Source organism: Gorilla gorilla, chromosome 3, assembly GCF_029281585.2.
Source record: "Gorilla gorilla gorilla isolate KB3781 chromosome 3, NHGRI_mGorGor1-v2.1_pri, whole genome shotgun sequence".
NCBI lineage: Eukaryota > Metazoa > Chordata > Mammalia > Primates > Hominidae > Gorilla > Gorilla gorilla.
The window spans coordinates 178922790-178945231 of NC_073227.2; the positions used below are offsets into that span (position 1 = coordinate 178922790).

General features: G+C 36.8%; 1 long non-coding RNA gene across 1 annotated transcript in view; it reads right to left on the reverse strand.

The window, feature by feature from the left end:
• The window catches only part of LOC129532977 (uncharacterized), a 107237-nt gene extending 84999 nt beyond the window's left edge, over positions 1-22238 (reverse strand). Inside the window, exon 1 of the long non-coding RNA XR_008678965.2 lies at positions 22168-22238. This is a non-coding gene — a long non-coding RNA (uncharacterized lncRNA). The remainder of the gene's footprint in view (positions 1-22167) is intronic.
• Between the last annotated feature and the right edge of the window lie 204 nt (positions 22239-22442).

The following is a 22442-nucleotide window of genomic DNA, read 5'->3' on the forward strand; positions in this document are numbered from 1 at the left end:
ATACTCAAAGAATCATTTATCACTTATTTCATGAGATGATGGTGATGATGATGATGATGATGACCATAGTAAAAATTTACAGAATGCTTATATATGTCAAGCACTGTTCTAAGACATTTTGTTATATTATCACATTAAGATTCTCATACTACTTCTAAGAAGAGGGCATTATTAATATCTTAATTTTACAGAAAAGAAAACTGAAGCACAGAGAGGTTAATTTATTCACCCAAAGCCACACAGCAAAGAAGGGCCAGAGCCAGGAACCAAATCTGAGAAATCTATGCTCCTATTCCCTAATTCCTGCATTTTCAATTGCTTAATATTTTTAGGTTTATCTTATATCAATATTGAACCTCAATCATAACTTAAAATACTAAATTATACTCACTCAGTCTCTAAGTTTTACAAAAACTAAATATAAATTTCATACAGGAACTGACAACATACACCTTAATTTAACCGAACCAAATAAAAATAAAGTGACTTTTCTCAAGAATAACCCTATAATGTTAGTATATTTAATTTGGTGTTCATTAATATTTACATAATTTGAGGTGATTTCTGTAAATATTAAAGCTGGATTTGGAGTGAAGAGAGTAAGATTCCTTGAGGGATTAATTGAATATATTTGTAAGTCTGAAATATATATGCAAGTGCAAAATTGCAACTAAAGGATTTACTGCAATTGGACTCTAATTAGAATTGCAAAATATTTTATTTCAGAGGCTTATGCCTTTTCTCATCAGAAATTTTCAGCCTTTTAAACCCAAACTATTAGTCTTAGTTGTTTATATGTTGCAGATGAATCATGAATTCATCTCATTTTGGTCTGCAAGGCATTGATTACATAAGTATTTCAACAACACAAAATGTTCATTCCATTTTGTGTTATTGAAAAAACTTATGTTGTTGAAAGAGAAATTATTTCTTCTACTACTTTGTTTCCATGTAGGCAGGTGAATTTTTGATAAATAAGTAGTTTCTTAAAAAGACAGTGGTTGACCTGACAAAGGTTATGAATACACAGAAAACTGCAATAAATAGTCTAAATGCAGTCATATTAAAAATACTCCCTTTTAAATCAGAAATAGAACGAGAATGGTACTACTGTCACTCCTACAACATTGCACTAGAGACCCTAGGCAGTGAACTAAGACAAGCAAGAGAGTGGTTAACAGAGAGTTAGCAATTGTTCCTTTTACATAAACATTCAAAACACTTAATAGTTCATATTAAGATGTTCTTAAATAAAGAGCACTGCAGACAATAATTTGGTTACATAGCCATGTAGTTTACTAAAAAGGCATTGCTTTCCCTCCTAGCTTTTCCCATGCCAGTGCCTTGGCTAACTCACCAGTGCTCATGTCACAAGCAGGTGTGCACACTTCTGCCTCGATCAGGGCCAGAATTTTCCACCCTCATCCTGCAACTCAACTTGCACCTCAATATGAATGTTCACACAATTCTTGTTCTCTATTTTTACTCTATTTTTTAGACTCACATTCACATATGATCAGATCTGATTCACTGATACAATATATGCAGCTTTAACCCGGGTGCTTCAAATTACGAGAGGGAAACCGGAGTTTACTTCTAAGCATGTCTCATGTTCATGGAGACTTTATCATAATTAGGGAGTTGGTAACAAGAACCTGGACCTCAGGGACACGGCAAAACTGGAGACATAAATAGATAGGAATTATTCACAAATTTATACATGGGCATGTGTGTTAACACTATAGTGAGTATGTATAAGGTTGCAATGTCTAATGTAACTCTAGTGATGACTGCCATTTACTGATCATCTATTAGCACATACATTCCTACATCTGGAAACCAGTTTTCCAGGTAGAGACTATCCCCATTGAATAAATAATAACTGAGGTCAAGGGAGAAAAAATAACCTGCCCAAAGCAACACAATTTGTCAATTAGTAATGGAACTGAGATATGAATATAGGTCTCATCAAAAAACCCTATTAATTACCCTACAGTAAAACTCTTCTCAAAAAAGCTTTAAGACATTTTTAAAGGAGAATTCTTATATTGTGGAAAAAATGTTTTGCCTAATCAAATTGATTGTTACTTTAGAAACGATGCTTTTGTTAAATTTTCCCACAAGACAATCATAACGTTCCATAGTAACTTTATAATTTTCAATAGATCCTAAGACTTACTGCTCCTTGCTTCATAATCTTATCTCTTAAATTGCATTCCTTTGTGCACATCAAATCTTCCCATGCTTTTTTCAAGGCTATTTCTGATGGAATCAATGGTTTTATTGTAATCTTGAATATATTTATCTCTGTTTCTGTCCTTTCTTTTTTGCTCATATTTCTCTCTCCCTTTCTCTCTCTCTGTCTGACTGTGTGTGTGTGTGTTTACTCCACCATCACTGTGAGCAATGATAATAGATAAAATATACTATATATTAGGCACATGTAGTCTCTGCCTTCTAATAAATAATATTTTCCCTCTCCTCTTTACTTCGTTTAAAAGGTATGATCACCATTGTTACTAGATAAGGAGATTGATCAATTTTTGAATCAAACATATTTGTCCTACAACAACCCTTTCTGTATATTCTATCTGATGAAAACATCGTATGCAACCATCTCAGAGTATATTTTTTGCAATCATTCCTTTGATCATTTTACAAACATTTGTTTGAGCTTATTATGAGAAAGGCACTGAGCTGGACTTTGGATATGGAAGACAATGACACAAGTCTATGCTCTTAAGAAGCTCATATCTTAAGGAGGCAAAGAGATAAATAATGAGTACTTATAATGGAGTATATATCACTTGCCATTATAAAGATATTCAGAGAATTCTAAGGGATCACAAATACAGGTCAGTTTTCTCAGCTGAGAAATAAGTAAATCTGTAGATGAAGCTTAGGCTGAGTCTTTTTAAAAAGGTAAAGACTCCACAAGGTACAGAAGAAGATGGGGACTTTTCATGGAAAGGGAACTATTTGCACAAAGACACAAAGTCATGACACAGCATGGGACATTCAGAAGGCCAGTCACTACCCAGAGTGGCTGTGAGATCATGGTAAATGACAATAAAGAAAAGATTTATGGACTGGTTTAGAAAGTAAATTATTTACCTGTTGAGTAATGAAACAATGGCAAAACTGATGAAGGAGGAATGTGTGATTTTAGACCAACATCTCTTTTTAGAAACTTCTATTGAAGGGAATGAAAAACAAAATGGTTAGATAGATAGGCATGTTGGATCAGTGGTGTGTGTGTGTGTGTGTGTGTGTGTGTGTGTGTGTGTGTGTGTGTGTGTGTGTGTATGAGAGAGAGGGAGAGAAATTGATAATCAATGCTTCTATAACTGTGAAGGAATAAGATTTGGGTTATAGTAAGATATCTATTCCACTTTGAAGCAAGAATGGTGATGCAGACAATTAAAGTGGTTGGTAAATATTTCTCTGTAGGCTAAAGAGAGAGTCACTCAGAGTCGGATATCAGATTATCTCTTCCAATATCATAAATACAGAAAAATTTGTACCTGTACAACTTCATGCAGCTCATAGTCTGAAGTGTTTAATTCGTTCATATTAGATGATGCACACTTTACCATCATCTGTTATGACTTATAAAAAAGCTGGTAAATACTTGATTTTGTGCAAGAAATACTTGACTATTTCAGATTCTAACAAGGAGGAGGAGGCAGGGAACGTCCTGCCTTGCTTATTACTATATCTGTATGTATCTTAAACATTATGATTACTCCGTAGACATTGTTAATCAATGAATAAGTGAGTGATCGCATTGTTTAGGGGTATAGCTTGTTCCCTGTTTCCTACATTTCCCATTTCCCTCCCATTTAACATAAGATCCCTGGTGCCTCTCCACTCTTTCACTCTCTCCTCTACGGAGGCAGAGTGACTGAGTTAATCTTACTAAAGAGTTTTTAAGGAAAAACTTGACATGTGATGTCCAGCTCCTTTTTCCTTTCTTATAGTGACCAGTGGGACTACATTTAGGGCCATTAAGTAAGTCTTTCTGGTTCTGGAGTTAAATTAATAAGCCCCTACTCATGAATTTCAGGTTTATCAGAAAAATAACACAGATATTTTGGTTTTCATCTGCCAATTCTCTATCCTGTTTCTCATTTGATTCAGAATTTGAGTGAAAAACTTGGTATTATTTACTGACCTCTTTCAAAGTCTGCAGTAGATATAATTTGGGAAAGCTATCAGAAAGCAGCTTAGCTTTGGTGGGTTCATAGGAAAACATATATTTCATTATTAGGGATCTGTAGAAAAGCCTTTTTCAGAGCTGTGCCTTACTTGCTATCTGACCTTAAAAATCATTCACACTTTGCATAATTCAGTTTCCTCATCTATAATATGAAAATAACCCCTGTCTTACCTACTTCACATAAACATAGAAGTATTACAAGGAGATTTGACTTGTGCCTACTCTCGATAACTATACTGCCCCTTGCTTCCTGAAGGTCACTATTAGCCTGATTATCAACACTGGGATTTAGTTTGGACAGTTTTAGAACTTTATGTAAATAAAATCAAAGGAAAAAAAGAGATGTTCTTAAAAAAAAAAGTTTCATAAAGCATTATACAAATATAAGGCTTAAAAAAAAATAACCAGGGCATTTGCTTTCTCCCAGTTGGTATTACCTTACATAGGACCAATACCCTGATCATATTTGCCCTGATCATGCAATAGCTTCCTAAAAGGTCTTGTCCTTCTAGAGTGACGTCAGTGGCCCTGGTCACTGAAACTCAAACTCAATAAAAAGGAGAGATTATCATTGAAGAAGACAGGTTTATCCTTAAAAGTAGAGCCTGAGAAGATGGGTGTTCAGTTAGCTTATCGAGGAAGAAATTCCAGAGAGCAGGAGTGGCCAAAGGAGGAAAGACAAATGCAAAGATGCATCATCCAGCAGCCCACTGAAGACATAGCAACTAGATGCCACCTGGAACCCACTGCAGAGCCTACAGAATGCTCTCAGAACCCACCCCTCAGATCAGCAGGGAAAACACATCAACCACGTGCTCCTCTTTTTGAGAATTGTCCACAAGGAGGTTAGCTCCTCCACAGGATGAAAAACAAAAGACAACTGGCAGCTGGAGGGAGCCTGGAGCTGAGACACTGTCAGAGTGAAGTGACTCAAATCCCTGGAACAGCCTGCAAGCAGAGCCAGAATCAGAGGGGAAACGGAGAAGATACGAGACAGAGCAGCAGAGCTGCTTTGCCTGTCATTTTTATTTTATGGATATCATGAAACATTTAGAGATGCATTTGAGCATATAAACTGGGGAATTTTTATATGAAAAAATGTGAAATTTTATATTTTTCTGAGAAAATATAAAAGCAAAACCACAGACATTACATATTTGCAAAAACTAAATTTACAGACTAAGCATAAATGACTATTCAGTTAATACAGTTTTTTTGTCAAATTGATACCACATGTGTTATTTATTTATATCACCTGCTTGGATTTATGGTAAAATAAAAAAAATAGAAATGTTAAAAATTGAAAATATGGAAGAAAATCTTATAGTTGAAGAAAGTACCAATTTTGAGTTTTTCCTGCTAAACTACTGTTAATTGATTTGAGTAGCTCTGAATACACCAGTCTTCGGGCATATAGTCTGAGACTCACTAATCCAACCTCTATTTTGTTGCCAGAGGGATTTTTCTAAACTTCTAACTTGATCAAGTGACTTTCCTCCTTAAAAACATATGTCTCTACCTCCCTGAACTTGCAGTTCCCTAAATATCCTTACCTTATTCCAGCTGCTTTGCTTTAGTACACATCATCCCCTTTTTGGAAATGCCCACCACGTCCTCTGAGGAAATCTCCTCTCATCCTTCAAGCCCCCACACAAACCTCCACCTTAATACAACTCCCCACCCCGTCCCCTTGAGGTGGGTGTTCCTGCTAGAGTGTTGATGGTTCTCTTGTAAATGACTTCAGTAGAGCATCAGTTTACATTTGTGGTGGGATAACCTCTCTGAATATTAACTGAGCTCTAACCTCATCCCCAAATAGCCACATGTGTGTTGGCTGAAAGGTAATCCCATTCAGGCAGCAGCTGGGCCTGTTTCTCTTCACTGACCCAGGGAAATGATATGAAATATCAATTTTCCAACTTGTACTTTAAACCATCTTTAATTACCTTGAAGCTAAAATTAATTATTAGAGATGTGGTACCAACTCCATATAATATGGCATTCACTGTAGTAAAAGCATGATTTTGAATATAGAACATTGTTTTTACCATGAATTATTAGGGGAAATTACAAAAGAGTGAACTCTTAAATCAGCAAACCTGGGACTATAACTTTGGCAGATGGTTGGGGGAATGAAGTGGAGGATCACATGTTATTTGTAAGCAAGAGAAAGCCAGCAAGTATATTGGTTATGTAAGCTCCTTGTTGCCATTTTTTATTCATCCGTTTTTTATTCATCCATTGCAAGATTGTTCTTGATATCATCTTTGTGAAGCACCACCATTAAATATTCATTGAGACAGCTGGGGGGAGGCGGATAAAGAAGGGAAACGAGAAATAGAAAAGGGGGAGAACAATCAGTTTCTAGGCTTTCTGAGGCATAGAAAACTTGGATGTAGTTTCAGCAGCGGTGCCATATGAAAGGAATGGAAGTGTTAGCTTACCTGGAGGGACGTCATGACAACCAACACAGAAGAAAACAAATGCAGTAAGAAAAGAAAGAAAGCAATAAGCTAAAGTGACTGGAAATCTGAAGATAGGTATTATATTTGATCTGATCAATGCCAAATGTCCAATAGTCAAGTGTTATGATACCTGGAATCAACATAGTGACTATATATACCTTGGGCTACAGTAAAAATAGAATCTCAAAGATAGAAAATCCTGAAAACAGAAATACATTTAAAAGAATTCAGTAATCCAATCATGAGTTAACAAGAGACTGGACTAACATTAAAAAGAGACGTATGAAAAAAGCAGGCAGGAAAAGTTACAGAACTTATTATTAAAGGAAGAAGACTCTGATATACAGAGGAAAAATGGATTTGGGAAATCCCAGCAAGGATGATACCATAACTACATAAATCAATCTGAGGGAGAGGGCCTAGATTGAAGATATCTACTTTTATGATGCTGAATTCCAGAGCTTTTTTTCTGAGATGACACAGACACAGAGAAAGGTGATGGTCCATATTGAAGGTGGGATACATTAAGGCTGCATGGGAACAAATAAATAAATTTAATTCATAGCCTCATCCTTCACAGGAATTTTATAATAATTTACCCTTCCAGGGATAATCATTATTTTCACTGGCAGAAGAGGTATATTTTTTAAATATATATTCTATTATCAGATAACATCCAAACACAGTTGGCCAAGCTCTGGAAATATTTAAAATGGTACACTAACAATAAACAGTGATTTGTTCCTCAGTAATTAAGTATTCCTGACTATCATAGACAGTTCCATCAGTACTGACTTGATGCAATGTGAATCAAGCTGTGTTAATGAGGGCACTTGATTTAACAGAAAATTAGGTTGCTTTCTTTCTGCCTGTGATATCCAGGACTGTTTGAGGAGAGGGACTCAAACAGTGTCAGATGCATCTTTGTTCTGTCTTGTATTTGTGGGGTGCTATCATATGGTATAGCATTTGGAGACTGGTCTCTGCAATGGGGGATAGTAGACAGGCTGAAACCTGCAGTGTTTTTAAATGTCAGGTTGAAAAGATTCTTCTTCCCAAAACCCTAAGGGAGTTTTTACCTTGACAGATAATATGTGACTATCAGGCTGCATTCTTCAGACAACTTTGCTTGTCAACCCCAATCTGTGAAATATTGAGTTGAGAGTGTGGGAGGCATGTTAAAATGGAAAACTACTCAGTACACCTTCACTGGGCTTCATCCTCCACTGCTGCTGCGTCTTAGAGCCTCGGAGTCAATGATGTGGCTTATTGAGACCCCAGGTAGCTTAACTGTTGTATTTACTTCTGAGGAGAATTGAGATAATGAAATTAGTAAAATAATAATAATCATAAGAATATGAAGCACATTCAACTGTCTAATTGTCTGACTGTAAGTTTAGTACAGAACCACCACAGAACAAACAAATTTTTTCTGCCTACACTTTCTCCCATATTCTTGCATATGATCTGGGCAAATCTAACCCAGGGTCACCTAGAATAATGCACACTTGACAAACCACAGACTGCTCCTTCTTAGCAGTCTTGAATGTTTGCTGCAAGAATAACTCTGGCTTACAAATAGTCCTCATGCTGTGCAGCTTGAGGATGTGACAACCTAAAGGATCTTGTAAATATCTGCCCTTGATCCCCTGCCTCTAATACACAAGGAACTTTGCCCAGTGCTTCAGAATGCTAAGCTTTTCCATCCAAAAGTATTTATGGATTAGTTACCACAGAAAACTAGACCTAATTATTTTCTTTCTAAATAACTCTACCAATATATCTTTAACAGAACGTCATCTCCAGCATTTTCAGAAACCCCCTCTGATGCCAGATCAATATCAGGCTTTTGTGTAGAACCATCAGTAAGCAAAGCACAGGCATGGTGTGTTTCCTTCAAGCCTATCTCAAGTGTCCTTATTAAAGCAGTCATTGGGGTAAAGCTAGAAAGGTTTTGTACAACTTCATCACAATGCCACTGCATGTGGAGAGACTCCTAGGCAGTGCTTAACAATTGAAAAAGGAAATTCTTCTTCTCTCCTTTCCTAGCTATGACATTTATGAATGCCCACACATGACAAAATGAGCCTTGTTTTATGAATTTGGTTTTCAAATGTCTCTATAGAGTGCTTATTTTAAAAAGGAAGCCCGATCCATCAGCATATGAGTCACTCCACAATACTCAGGTTTAGTTATTTGTGAAAAAGCTCAAATTTATAAAAGAAAGAACTGGATTTGAACTTTGAAAAGTGGTAACATTAAGGGAAATCTTTACAAAAGCTTTACTGATACAACATAAATTAAATGTGCCTGTGTGGTCCAGTAATGTTGTCGTCCCTTTAAAACAAAGCAGTAGACTTCCAGTTTTGTGGGTTTTTTTTTTTCTTTTTTGGTCTTTTCTTCCAAGACACGATGATTAACTTGTGCTGATTCATCTCTACTGGCTCACTCAACCTCAGAATTCAAGAAGGACCTCCATTTTGTCTAGATATGTTGGCTTTGGTTGTATATGCTGCATAAACTTGGGCAGTTTGTCTGCTAAAAAGGACTCTTGGCTGAAGTAGTGAGAGGAGGCTGAAATGCAGTTTATGTCCTGCATGGGGCAGCCAGGGTCACTTTTTCTAAATAATAAAATGATGCTATGTAGGCTAAGAGCTGCCCTAGATCTAAAGCAAGGTTGCCAAATGATACATGTCCCAGGCAGGTTCACAGATTCAAGATGTGTGGGCTGAGGGAGGAGGGTGGTGTCACGAAGAGCCATCAGAAGGGAGCAGCAGCCACTTTGCTCCAGCCGATTGGTCCCAGATGGGGCGTGTGCATATCACTCAGACAGAGCTTCTGATTTCTTAAGTAAAATTAGAAACAGAGATGTTTCCATTGCATGTTAGCAACAATAAACATCTGAAAAGGTGGTCTAAATGAAACACTAAGGGTTAGATCTGACCTGTGGGCCACTGATTAGCAAACTCTGAGCTAGAGTTACGGATGAAATTGGGCACATAGTTACTAAGAGTGGAACTATAAAACTCACCGAGGGATGGAACTCACAGCATTGCTTGCCTCCAAAGTCACTGTGCTCTAAATAACTCTGAACTCTGCATATTTTATGGCATTCAAATCAATCTTCAAAATAGGAAAAACATTTAGGGCTCTTTGGTTTGTCTCTTCTGAGTCTTAGTAAACTCAGGTAAAAGTAGTGTTTTATATATATATATATATATATATATATATATATATATATATATATACACACACACATACATACATATACAGGAAGGTGTCTCCTTCCATCTACCACACTTTACAAATTTACTGGGAAGCTATAGTCATTTTGACAAAATGCTAGAACTAAGCTGCTCTGGTATCATCTGTAACTGGCTTAGTAGACCAGTGAGACTCAGGGAGGCGGACATTCATACCTTGGACCTGCAGAACTCATGAGCCTGGCATGTTTGACAGGGAGAGGCTGATACAACGTTTTGATGTGAGACTTTTTTGAAAAAAATCTTTAAAAGTATTGTTTTTAAATTTTTTAATATTTCAATAGTTTTTTGGGTACAGGTGGTTTTTGGTTACATGGATAACTTCTGTAGTGGCGATTTCTGAGGTTTTAGTGCAGCCATCACCCAAGCCAAGTACACTATGTCCAATATGCAGTCTTGTATCCCTCATCCACTTCCAGCCTTGCCCCTTAAGATTCCAAAGTCCATTATATCACTCTTATACCTTTGCATCCTCATAGCTTAGCCCCCAAATAAGTTAGAACATACAATATTTGGTTTTCCATTCCTGAGTTACTTCACTTAGAATAATGGCCTCCAGCTCCATCCAAGTTGCTGAAAAATATATTATTTTGTTCCATTTAATGGCTCAGTAGTATCTCATGGTATATTTATATATATATAACACTACTTTTTTATCCACTCCTTAGTTGATGGGCACATAATTTGATTTCCTATCTTTGCAATTGTGAATTGTGTTGCTATAAACATGCATGTGCATGTGTCTTTTTCATATAATGACTTCTTTTCCTCTAGGTAGATACCTAGTAGTGAGATTCCTGGATCAAATGGTAGTTCTACTTTGAGTCCGTTAAGGAATCTCCATGTTGTTCTTCATAATGGTTGCACTAATTCATATTCCCACCAGCAGTATAAAAGTGTTCCCTTTTCACCACATCTATGCCAACATCTACTGTTTTTCAATTTTTTAATTATGGCCATTCTTAGAGAAGTAAGATGGTATCTCATTGTGGTTTTAATTTGCATTTCCCTGAGAATTAGTGATGATGAGCATCTTTTCATATGTCTGATGGCCATTTGTGTATCTTCTTTTGAGAATTGCCTACTCATCCCCTTTGCTCATTTTTTGATGGAATTATTTGGTTTTTACTTGCTGATTTGTTTGAGTTCCTTATAGATTCTGGATATCAGTCCTTTGTCAGATGCACAGTTTGTGAATATTTTCTCCCCCTCTGTGGGTTGTCCGTTTACTCTGCTGAATATTTCTTTTGCTGTGCAGAAGATTTTTAGCTTAATTAGGTCCCATTTACTTATTTTTGGTTTTGTTGGGGTCTTAGTCATTAATTCTTTGCCTAAGCCAATGTCTAGAAGAGTTTTTTTATGTTATCTTCTAGAATTTTTATGGTTTCAGGTTTTAGATTTACATCTTTGATCCATCTTGAGTTGATTTTTTCATAAGGTGAGAGATGAGGATCGAGTTTCATTCTTCTACATGTATGTGCCCTGCCGGTTTTCCTAGTATCATTTATTGAATAAAGTGCCCTTTTCCCAATTTATGCTTTTGTAAGCTTTGTTGAAGATTAGTTGGCTGTAAGTATTTGGCTTTATTTATGGGTTCTCTATCCTGTTTCATTGGTCTGCATGCCTATTTTTATACCAGTGCCATGCTGTTTGGGTAACTATAGCCTTGTAGTATAATTTGAAGTTAAGTAATGTGATGCCTCCAGATTTGTTCTTTTTGCTTAGTATTGCTTTGGTTATGTGGGCTCTTTTTTGGCTCCATATAAATTTTAGATTTGTGTTTTCTAGTTCCATGAAGAATGATGGTAGTATTTTTATGGAAATTGTTTTGAATCTGTAGATTGCTTTGGGCAGTATGGACATTTTCACATTATTGATTCTTCCCATCCATGAGCATGGTATGTGTTTCCATTTGTTTGTGCCATCTATGATGTCTTAAAAAGTATTATTTTTCAAAACATTTTCAAGTTTATTAACAAAATAGAAAGCATCCTAAGCCCATAATTCTACAGGCTTACTAAATGCCAAAATGGTTTCCTATCAAATGGTTTGCAAAGAATTATTTTTTAAAGAAGTCATTTGTTTCTCTAGAATTGAAAGAAACACGTTTCTAAACAAGCAAACAAAAATATATAGAGGAAATAATATGAATATTTGAATTATCTACTTTTGACCTTTTAATTTCCACAACAAAATAATAGTATAACAATAAAATTATGGAGTTATTGAGTTGTTGTAGTACAATGGAGTATAATATACAAATTCACAAAGATAACCATGCCTCTCCAGTATCAGTCAGATAATAAAATTAAAACACGATGAATTCCTATCTTCATTGTAATATATCTATTTTTACTTTAAAAGTGTTACAAAATTTTAAGTCTCCAGATAGCTGTACTCAGTAATTTTGACTGAGCATTTACAAAGCCAATAATGGGCCTAAACTCAAATTAGAAGCAATACTCTCCTATTTGACTTCCTACATGATTCTCTGTATTTAGATGGCAATCTTTTTAAGACTGTAGTCTAAATGAGTATGCATGACATTAGCAAACAGTAAATCAGTACTGGAGGCAAGGAATATTGGAATAGGAACTAGTTCAAGCAAATTTTTCCATCCTTCCTTCCTTTCTTCCTCCCTCCTTTCTTTCCTTTCTATCTTCTTTCCCTGCTTCCCTCCTTCCTTCCATGAGATGTGTTCCTAGAAGTTGATTTCTGCTTTATTAGAGCTCTATAAGGGAAATTCTGCTGATCCCGGTACAGTGATTAAGACACCTGCTCCCTCACAGAAAGAATAAACATAGCACAGTAGTATACACACTTGTAACCAAAAATGAACAAGCAAATAAAAATGCAGTTTAAGTCGGGCATGGTGGCTCATGGCAGTAATCCTAACACTTTGAGAGGCTGAGGCGGGTGGATCATGAGGTCAGAAGTTCGAGACCAGCCAGGCCAACAAGATGAAACGTGTTCTACTAAACATCTCTACTAAACATACAAAAATTAGCTGGTTGTGGTGGCACACACCTATAGTCCCAGCTACTCAGGAGGCTGAGGCACAAGGATTTCTTGACCTAGGAAGTGGAGGTTGCAGTGAGCTAACATCACGCCACTACATTCCAGGCTAGGTGACAGGGCAAGACTCCATCTCAAAAAAAAAAAAAAAAAAGTCATATAAAGGAAAAAATGCAGTTTATTTTAATTAGTAGTTGACGATTTAGCAAGGGACATTTCCCACTCCAGGCCTAGTAGTCTCAATTCCACTGTTTACAATGCTTCTGGCTTCTGTAAAGATAATTTCTGTTTTCCAGCACACAGCAGCTTACATTACTAAATATTTTAGATGAGCTCTGTAATCTTGAGGTCATTTTCATCCACTTCAAAATGACTATTTCTCCCAAAAGCTTGTGAGAGGAAAGAGTAAATATAGTACAATCTTAAACCCTTCATATTCATAGCAATCTCTAAATAAATATTTATATTTCTTAATTTGATAGTAATGACAATAGTGGCATAGGAAAGTGGTTATGAAAATGACATTTTCACTATAGTAAACTATGAATAAAAATATATTATTGTTTCTGTTTTTGGAATAGGAAGTTTAATGTGCAACTAGGGTGAAATTGGAATGTTTTGTTAATGTACAATAACAAATTAAAAATGCCTCATATTCTAGTAATGGGAAAGACAATCATATCTCCCCAAACAATAATGCATTGATTATCATTTCACATGTATATAGCCACTCAAACTTATTTCCAGTGGATTTAATATACATCTGTCATCTTATTGCTATCAATTCATAGGATTAAAAGCTTTTATTAAAAGTACAATTTTAACTTTCACAGAAGGAAAGGAATTAGAGAAAAAAGATAAAAGTGTAAATGAGAAGTGAGAATCTGACTTAAACTTTTTTTTTCTTTCTTTTTTTTTTGGGGAGGGGGGAAATGGGGCCTAGCTATGCTGCCCAGGCTGATCTCAAACTCCTGGGCTCAAGCAATCCTCCCACCTCAATCTCCCAAATTGCTGGGATTACAGATGTCAGCCACCATCCATGGCTGGGAGAATTTGGAAATCAAAAGAAAGAAAAAACAAAAAGGAAGTTGAGTCCACCTGTGCATGGTCCAGTTAAAATCTGGGGAGGATCCAAAGATGAAAAAAAAAAAAGAAAAGAAATTTGGTCCCAGTCAACAAGAACACTGTGACTAGAATTGCTGAGGCCAAGCCACAGTCATGGAAAATTCCAACATACAAAAGTAATAATGTATCTTTGAATTGGGCATGGTGAAGGTTACTCCAGGCATATGAGATTTACAGAAATCTAAGCAGATTTCTGGCTGGAGTTCAGTAGTAGGACCCAGGTGCCTAGGAAGGCGAATGGAAGGGAAGCCATCTTCTAGAGGCACTCGAGTACCAGACAGATTACCAAAATGGGTATTCAGTTACCATAGTGATACATAAGGAGATGTATCACTTATGGTACATCAATTTGGGGGAGTTTCATTACTGAGCTAGAGGTAATCATAAGATATTAAAGGTGTGCATTTCACTCAACACCCTCCCAAAACATTACTAAATTGACAAGAAGGGAAGAGGAACAACTCTTTAAATCCACAAAGACAAAAGAATAGAAGAGAGGACAACAGTAACTGATTGATATCAGCAAATTTTGGAAAGCCTACAAGTATCTAATAAATCCAAACATTTTTCTAGCACTTATTACCTGCTGGATATTTTTGTAAGTACTTTAATTGTTGTACTAGCCCTATAAGTCAGGCAATATTATTATCTACAATTGATGGGTGAGGAAGGCACTGAAAGGCTGAAGAAGTTATCCAAGATCATTTACTTCATAAGTGGCAGTCAAGATTTGAACCAAGGCAGTTTATCCCCAGAGCCTGGACACCTAAACACTATTTGTCATGTTGCTCTGGGTGGTAAATGACTCACAAGAATGCAGAAAGTTCTCATCTACGTGCCTGTCTGGGGAGAATACTGCAAGAGTTAATTTGTTATGTTTGGGCCACAGAATCTCAGAAGGACTCAGGAATCGGAGACATGTACTTTTGAAGCAGGTGAAATGGGTGTCTGTGGGAGAGCAGGGAAGCTGAAAGCAGAGGACTGATTAACTCCACTGCCCTCTCTGTGCATGAAGTAATTAGTCCTGCAGACCTGGAGACACACATCAAGGAGAGCTGATGTGCTGTACCACAAACTAGGGATTAAGGGAAGTCTACAGACTGAATAATGAGATTTCTGGCCTCCTCAGCACTTTCAGCTTGCAAAATGCAACAACCAAACCAGAAACTTAGATGGAGAGACCAAGAGGAAACCAGATATTCACACTTGGAAGTGGGTTTACTCATTGATATGCCTTCATGCTTAAGGCCTACCAGGCAACCAATGCTTCCTTTTACTCTGTAATATGAATAAACAAGCAAACAAGAACAGAGAAAACTTTGTAAGATTAGAGATAGAAACCAAAGAGGGAAAAAAGGAATAATCTTGTAGAAAGGAGAGACAATGTGGGGAACAGAAGAAATTTTTAGAAAACCTGCAACTACCATTCTCGGAAACATTAGGCGGAAATATTGCCTTCACGATGCAAGAACCTAAGAATGGATTGGGCTTTTAAGCAGGAAATGGCTCAGCTGGGAAGGGAGGAAGGCTGTGGAGAACAGAAGTCAGAAGGGCCTGATGAGAACTATCTGGAAAGAAGGGCAAAGGGTCACTAATGACTGTCAGAGGTGGAATGCAATAGCTCCAGTAATGGAAGACTTTACTCCAAAGTCCACTATCTTTTGTGAAAATATATTTCTTCACATTATGTACCAAAAAAAAAAAGCAGCAAAACTCTATGTCTTTTTCCAATGCTGTTTCTGCAATGAAAAGAGAAGTGAAGGTGCTCACTATCACTTGAGAAACAGAAATGTTATGTGTAGGGAGGAGGATAGAAATTATAATTCTGCAGCATGTCTTAATAGAAGGAGCACCGACGATGAAAAGAGATATAACTTGGTTGAAGTGACAGCTCTATTTCAGTCATGTTGCTTTCACTCTCTGCATTTGTGTCCTCATTGATAAACGGGGAGAATATCATGTACCACATACAATAGGTTATATGAAATAGAAAACGTGAAATGCTTTTCAAATTCTAGTTATATAAGAAAGATGATCTCTCCTCCATGGATACTCTACATAGCAACCAAACAAAATCATGACAACTTCCTATTTCCTTGCTCATTCATCAATGCACTCATTACTTCAGTATATATTATTGACTGCTGCTAATGACCAGGTACTTTTCTAGATACTGAGGACACAGCAATGAATGGAACAGTCAGAAATCTCGGACTTTACTTTCTTCTGGAGGGGGAGAATGAATCAATCATAAGACAGGTATCATTTCAGACTGAGATAAGTGCTATGGATTAAAACAGAGAGCAAGAACAGGAAGAGCAAGGTGGAGAGCTTACACGTTTAACTAAGACGGTAAGGGAAAGCCTCACAGAAAAGGTAATATTTAAGTAAAAGTTAGAGGAGTTGAAGAAGAGAAGCACATAAACATCTTAGGAAAGGAATTTTCAGGCAGAAGAAAAAGTAAGTGACAATGCCCTGAGGCATGGTCTCATCTAGCTGGCTAAAGGACCAACAAAGAAGTCAGTGCAGCAAGAGAAGAATGAACCAGAGTGATAGTAACAAAGTTGGAAGTAAACGGGCAGGGGGTAGAGCTTGTGGGCTTTAGCGGGGATTATAAGACCATTGGCTTCTATTCTTCATGAGAAGGGATGCCAAAGTTGGGTTTTGAGCAGAGGAGTCGACAGTCTTAATTATTTGTTACAAGGATCACTATGAAAAATCTATTGAGAATAGACTGTTGGGAAACTAGACATTCAGTGCATTTATTCAAGTCAAAATGATAGTGGCCTGGTAGTGATGGAGGCAATGAGGAGTAGTTGGATCGTGGATATATTTTAAAGGTAGAGCCTACAGGAATTGCTGACTTCAGATAAGGTATGAGACAAAGGAAGGAGTCAAAGATAACATCAAGGGTTTGGGCCTCAGCCACTGGAAAAATAAAAGTTACTATCAACTGAGAGGAGACAGGCTGTGATCAGAACAAGTTTAGAAAGGGAGGTGAAATCAGGGGTCATATATTGGACATGTTAAGTTTGAGCTGCCAATTATAAATGCAAGCAGAGATATTAAGCAGGTAGCTGGATATGGGTCTGGAGTTCAGGGAAGAGGACCAGGCTAGAGATATGAATTTGTGGTTGTCAGCATATACATAGAATTTATAGCCATGAGACTGGATGAGATCACTAACGGAATTAGTATAAAGGGAAGAAAAAAAAAAAACAGATGGAAAGACTAAGCCCTGGACACTGCAATGTTACAATTAAGTAAATCAATGGAGATAGAATCAAGGTAAGCAGAATTATAAAGATTTGCTTCCATAAATAAGCAGAGAAAACCTAGAACTGTGCCTGGACAAATTCTTTGCCTATGTCGAACAAGCAATTAATAGTACTAAATGTGTAAACACATCCAGTCTGCAGAGAGAAAAATAGAGATCTGCAAAGTCAGGTTAAGACAGAGAGAGGCAATTTTCCTGACAATTTTCCAATTCCTATGTGACCCAGCTGTATTTTATGTCCTACATTTTTATGTTCCCCGTGGATCCTTCCAGTTAAATCCCTTATTACCCGAGCTAGTTTGAGTGGCCTTCTACTCTTTATAAACAAATTACCCCGACAACAAATTATTTTACCTTCTGTACCCAAAAACCACTCTAGCTAGCTTAAATTGTTCTGCCTACAACTTCTATAATGGTGTAAGCCTAATACACGCAGCCTCATTTTGCACCCAGGTTACAGCTGGACATCTGACCCAAAAGGAATCATAAACACTTTAAGCCAAACGTTTTGTCTCTGGAAAATTTAAATGAAGGTCACAGACATGTAAATTAAGAGTCACAGTTCATGTGACCTGTAAACTCACATGGTGCTATAGTGGAAATAAATCAGAACAAGCCAGAAGCATATGCAACAGGAAATTAAGGGAAGCAGAGAAGTCTTTTGTAAGCAGAGAAACTAGGCGAGCACAGAGAAATTAGATGGCATCTATCTAGTTGGGTGGCACAGATGCACAGATAGAAGCAGGGATAAAAGACTCCAAGACTTCACAGTCCTGTGGCAAGGCAAGGGGATCCTCTTAGACTTGACTTCCAGCCTCAACCTCAGAGGGCTGACTGTTCCTTGCATTTTGTTTTTGGATATTTACAAACTTTTGTCATTCTTTCAACAAACCTTTGGAGGGACAGCTACTGCTTTCAATTACAGCCTTGACCAGCTGAGGAAGACTTCAAGGAGCTTCATGAGTTTGGACTTGAAGGATAAATTTTTGCTTGAAGGATGATTTTTTTTTTTGTATTTGGAAAGGTAAGGGAATGGCTAGCAAAAATAGTTACCATGTACTGAGTACCTCAATGTGTGCCAAGTGTTTATGAACACTCTCTCATTTAATTCTCACCACATCCCCATGGAATAGGTCTTATTATCTTCATTTTACAAATGAGGACTAGAAAGGTTTAATGAATCCCTAGATTATACAGCCAATATCTGGTATTGTCCAGGAGCCACCTCTGGTCTGTCATACTCCAAAATTCTCTTAAACATTCTTCTATAATGTTTCCAGTTTGGGGAAATAACAACAACAACAAAAATTGGATCAGGCCTACGGGACATCGAGTGACAAAGCTGGCCTAATCACAGAAGCACTTATCTGTGTGTTAGGAAGCAATGGAAAATAACATATGAATATGAATATGTCTGAAAAATGCTAAGAGAGTAGATAATATGTGCTCTCACTACAAAAATGACAACCATGTGAGGTAATGCATTTGTTAACTAGCATGATTTAACCATTCCACAATGTACATGAACTTCAAAACACGATGTTGTACATGATAAATACATATATTTTACCCATTAAATAAATCCATTTGAAATAAATAAAGCAATTGAAAAAAATGAAAAAATACTACAGGGTGCCATGAAAGCTCAGTAGATGAGTTTCTACTTCATATTACATACTATTTAGCATAGCTATTTAAAGTTATTAAGTTAAGTAGGAAGATAATTGATACCATTAAAGCAAATTCTTAAGAGTCTCAAATGGCAGGAATAAACATAATGTCTTATTGGAAAAAGGGACAAGATGCCTCTGAAGCCATATTTATATCTCTACCCTTGACTTTGCCCTTAAATTTTAGAATTAATTGAACTTGGCATCACCACTTAAATGTCTAACGGCTATATAAAATATAACATAACCAAAAGAGCATTGATTATGTGGCCAAACACACACCCACCTTCTACCTCATCTCCCCCATTCTCAGTGTTCCCACCATCCACCCAGGCTCTCAATTCCCAAACATAAGAATTTCACTCAGTTCTTCCTTTCTCTTTTCATCCTCCTTATCCAGGCAAAAGAAATCTCTACCTTCAAATAATTTAGAATCTCAAGATCTCTCTCACTACTACCACCAGGCTATTCCAAGCCAAATGGTTACTCCACTAAACCACTGCACAAGCTGCTATAGTGAATATATGTCACCTTATTATATGTGTAGCTTATGAAATCTTTCTTACACTTATAGCATGTGCCGTGAAAACTTGCTTCCTGCTCTAGGAGCTGAAATTACAGGATGCACATTTCTATAGCTTTTATTCTTGCAGAACTTCAGAAACCAAAGACAACTCCCAGGACATTGAGTCCAAAGCTAGTGACCCACAGAAGTAGAGAGACTAGAACATCTCTGGGGAGGAGTCAATATCCAGAGACAGAATACCGCAGGGCCTCTAGGTGTGCAGAACTGGGTGAGACCTCAGCTGCAGCCTGGTCTACCAGCTGGGTGATGTAATTCTCATTGTGTTTCAGTCTGTTTCCCCAACCTTCCTGGCAATTTTCTGGGTTAATCAATATGCTGACCAAAAAATATAACTTTCTGCTTAAACCAGCCAAAGCTGGTTTCTTTGCTTGCACTTAGGAACTCATTGAGTCAAGCTCCCTTATTCATATTCATCCTGCACAGAGAAGCCTGAATGAATGATCTGATCCTGTCACTCCCTGGCTTACACCAACCAGTGGAATACCAGCACACCTAGAATCATAGATGGCTCCTTAAACAAAATCACGCAGGGCCTACAAGACCAATATGATCTGACCTGAATGTGCCCTACAACCTTCTTCTTGCCACTGTGTCATTTGTTTCCTATACGTTATTCATACTGACTTTCTTTACACTCCTCAGACACAAAGAATTTATTTCTTCCACAGGTTTTGCAGTTGCCCCTCATTCTGGGTGAATGTCCTTCCTCAGATTTTTACATCCTCAGCTTTTTTGTAACAGTGATATCTTAGCTCACATAACACCTTCTCCAATGAGCCTTCCTTAACTACCTAGTCCTATCACACTCTGAAAATTGCCCAGGTTTCTTTCTTGGCACTTATCACTATTAGAAATCACTTTGTTCATTTATTTGTTGACTTAGTATTGTCTGCCCTTCCCTGTCCCACCTGATGCACACATATAAGCTTAAAGAGTGCATATTTTTGTTCACATCTATATTTCTGTGCCTAGAACAGTGTCTGGTACATAGGTTGGCACTCTGTGTTAAGAAGTAAATCTGAAAGTTTATAAAATCCCAAGGAAAATATAGCAAATTTGATACTATTTGACCAAAAAAAAAGTTTCAGTGCTTATTATCTACAAGGGGGTAGTCAAGTAGATAGAATAAAAGATGTTCCACAGGATATAACGCAGAAGAACTGGGATAATGGTGCTGTCAGTTTTTAAATGGATATTTTGAAGCCCAAAGACTCTGAAACATGAGCACCACAGTTTGGAATTTTATTCGAGTATATCACCTATAAGAATTTATGGTATCTGTAAAAGAAAGTCATAGGAAAAATTTGATGAGAAAAAGACTTTCAGAAATCACACAACGTAAAGAATTTCAGATTGTTAATAAGTGCAATCAATCAGGTTTGGATGCATCTTTACAAAGGAGAATTTTAGACACTTAGTCTTAAATGAAGACCCAGGATCCCTGGAGAAACTCACAATGAATGAAATAAGGGAAGTCATACAATTCCAGGCAAATTTTTCTTGTGATTCATACCTAATCCAATTCCTGAATTAAATAGACATGCACATATGATTGATCACCTGGTAAAATGCTCAAGGAAACCTTCATTTTTCTCTGGAGAAGGAGGAAGAGGAGGAGAAGAAGGAGACAGATAACATTTTTGCTGCTCTCCTAGTAGGTACATACTTCCATAAAGCCAGAGTTACAGCTCTAAATTTCTTCCTCCTCATTTTTCTCTCCACTGAAGCATGTCTTCCCTTCCAAAGAATGATAGCTTCCCTTTTAAGTATTTGCATCTGAGTTCAAAACTCAAGAAAACTTTTTTTTTTTTTTGCCCACTGGTTCTTCTTTTTTTTTTTGTACAACAGAGCACATTGTACATCTTAGAATAAAAGCGTAGAGATTCAAGTCAACCTAATTGAATAAAGATAAAACATTGTCTTACTTATGTAAGCAATTTACTTGATAAATTTAAAATAATGCATAAATTGCAGATGTTCAATCAGTACTGCAGAGAAACCATATGTCAGCTTCCATTCTGATTCTTTAGATAATCAAATTTGGAGTAAAGGGAGTAAAATTAGCTGCTAATAAATTAAACATGACTAGTATCTCATATCTTGAGACAGACTGAAGAACACATCCTATCCATTAAGCATTAGCAGTGAAAATGAAGAAAGAAAATAATTTGCAGAGTATGTCACAACAAAATAGTTCAAACCTATCCTTAGATTTATGAGCTGGCTTCCTCTATACTTTATTTATGAATCAAATCCAAAATGCATGAAGAAATTACTTGTCAACGGTATAGTGGAGGTAAATCGGATCTTTTTTTCTACTGCTATCTGCCCCACACAGGCAGAATGAAATCAGCTTCCTACAATAGTTCTATAAACAGATCCATCCAGCATATGCAACTTACTGACAACAAATCAATATGCTTTTGGGATTCGCATCTGACAAAGCTTAATAGCAAACAAAAGATAATATTTCTCTGAAACAATTCTATACAATAGTACAAAAGATCTTTATCAAGCTTTTCTTTCTAAATACCATTCATATCCTACCTCTTTCAAAAACGCTGACATTCTGCAGATATCCTCTGATATAATCTCTATAGGCTCCAAATAGCTTAAATTTACTTGTGTATTACCCTAAAATTGTGTCAGCCTGTAGAAAGCTCTATGTGGATTGCAGAAGCTAACATGGATTTTTAAAGATTCTCACATCAGTTTTTATTTACATACTCATTTGAAAGAATAGCATTCAAAAATTCATGCATACAATTACATTAAAGGTGGGATTTTGCTGGGTTCTATTATATTCAGAGGAAGTGATTCCA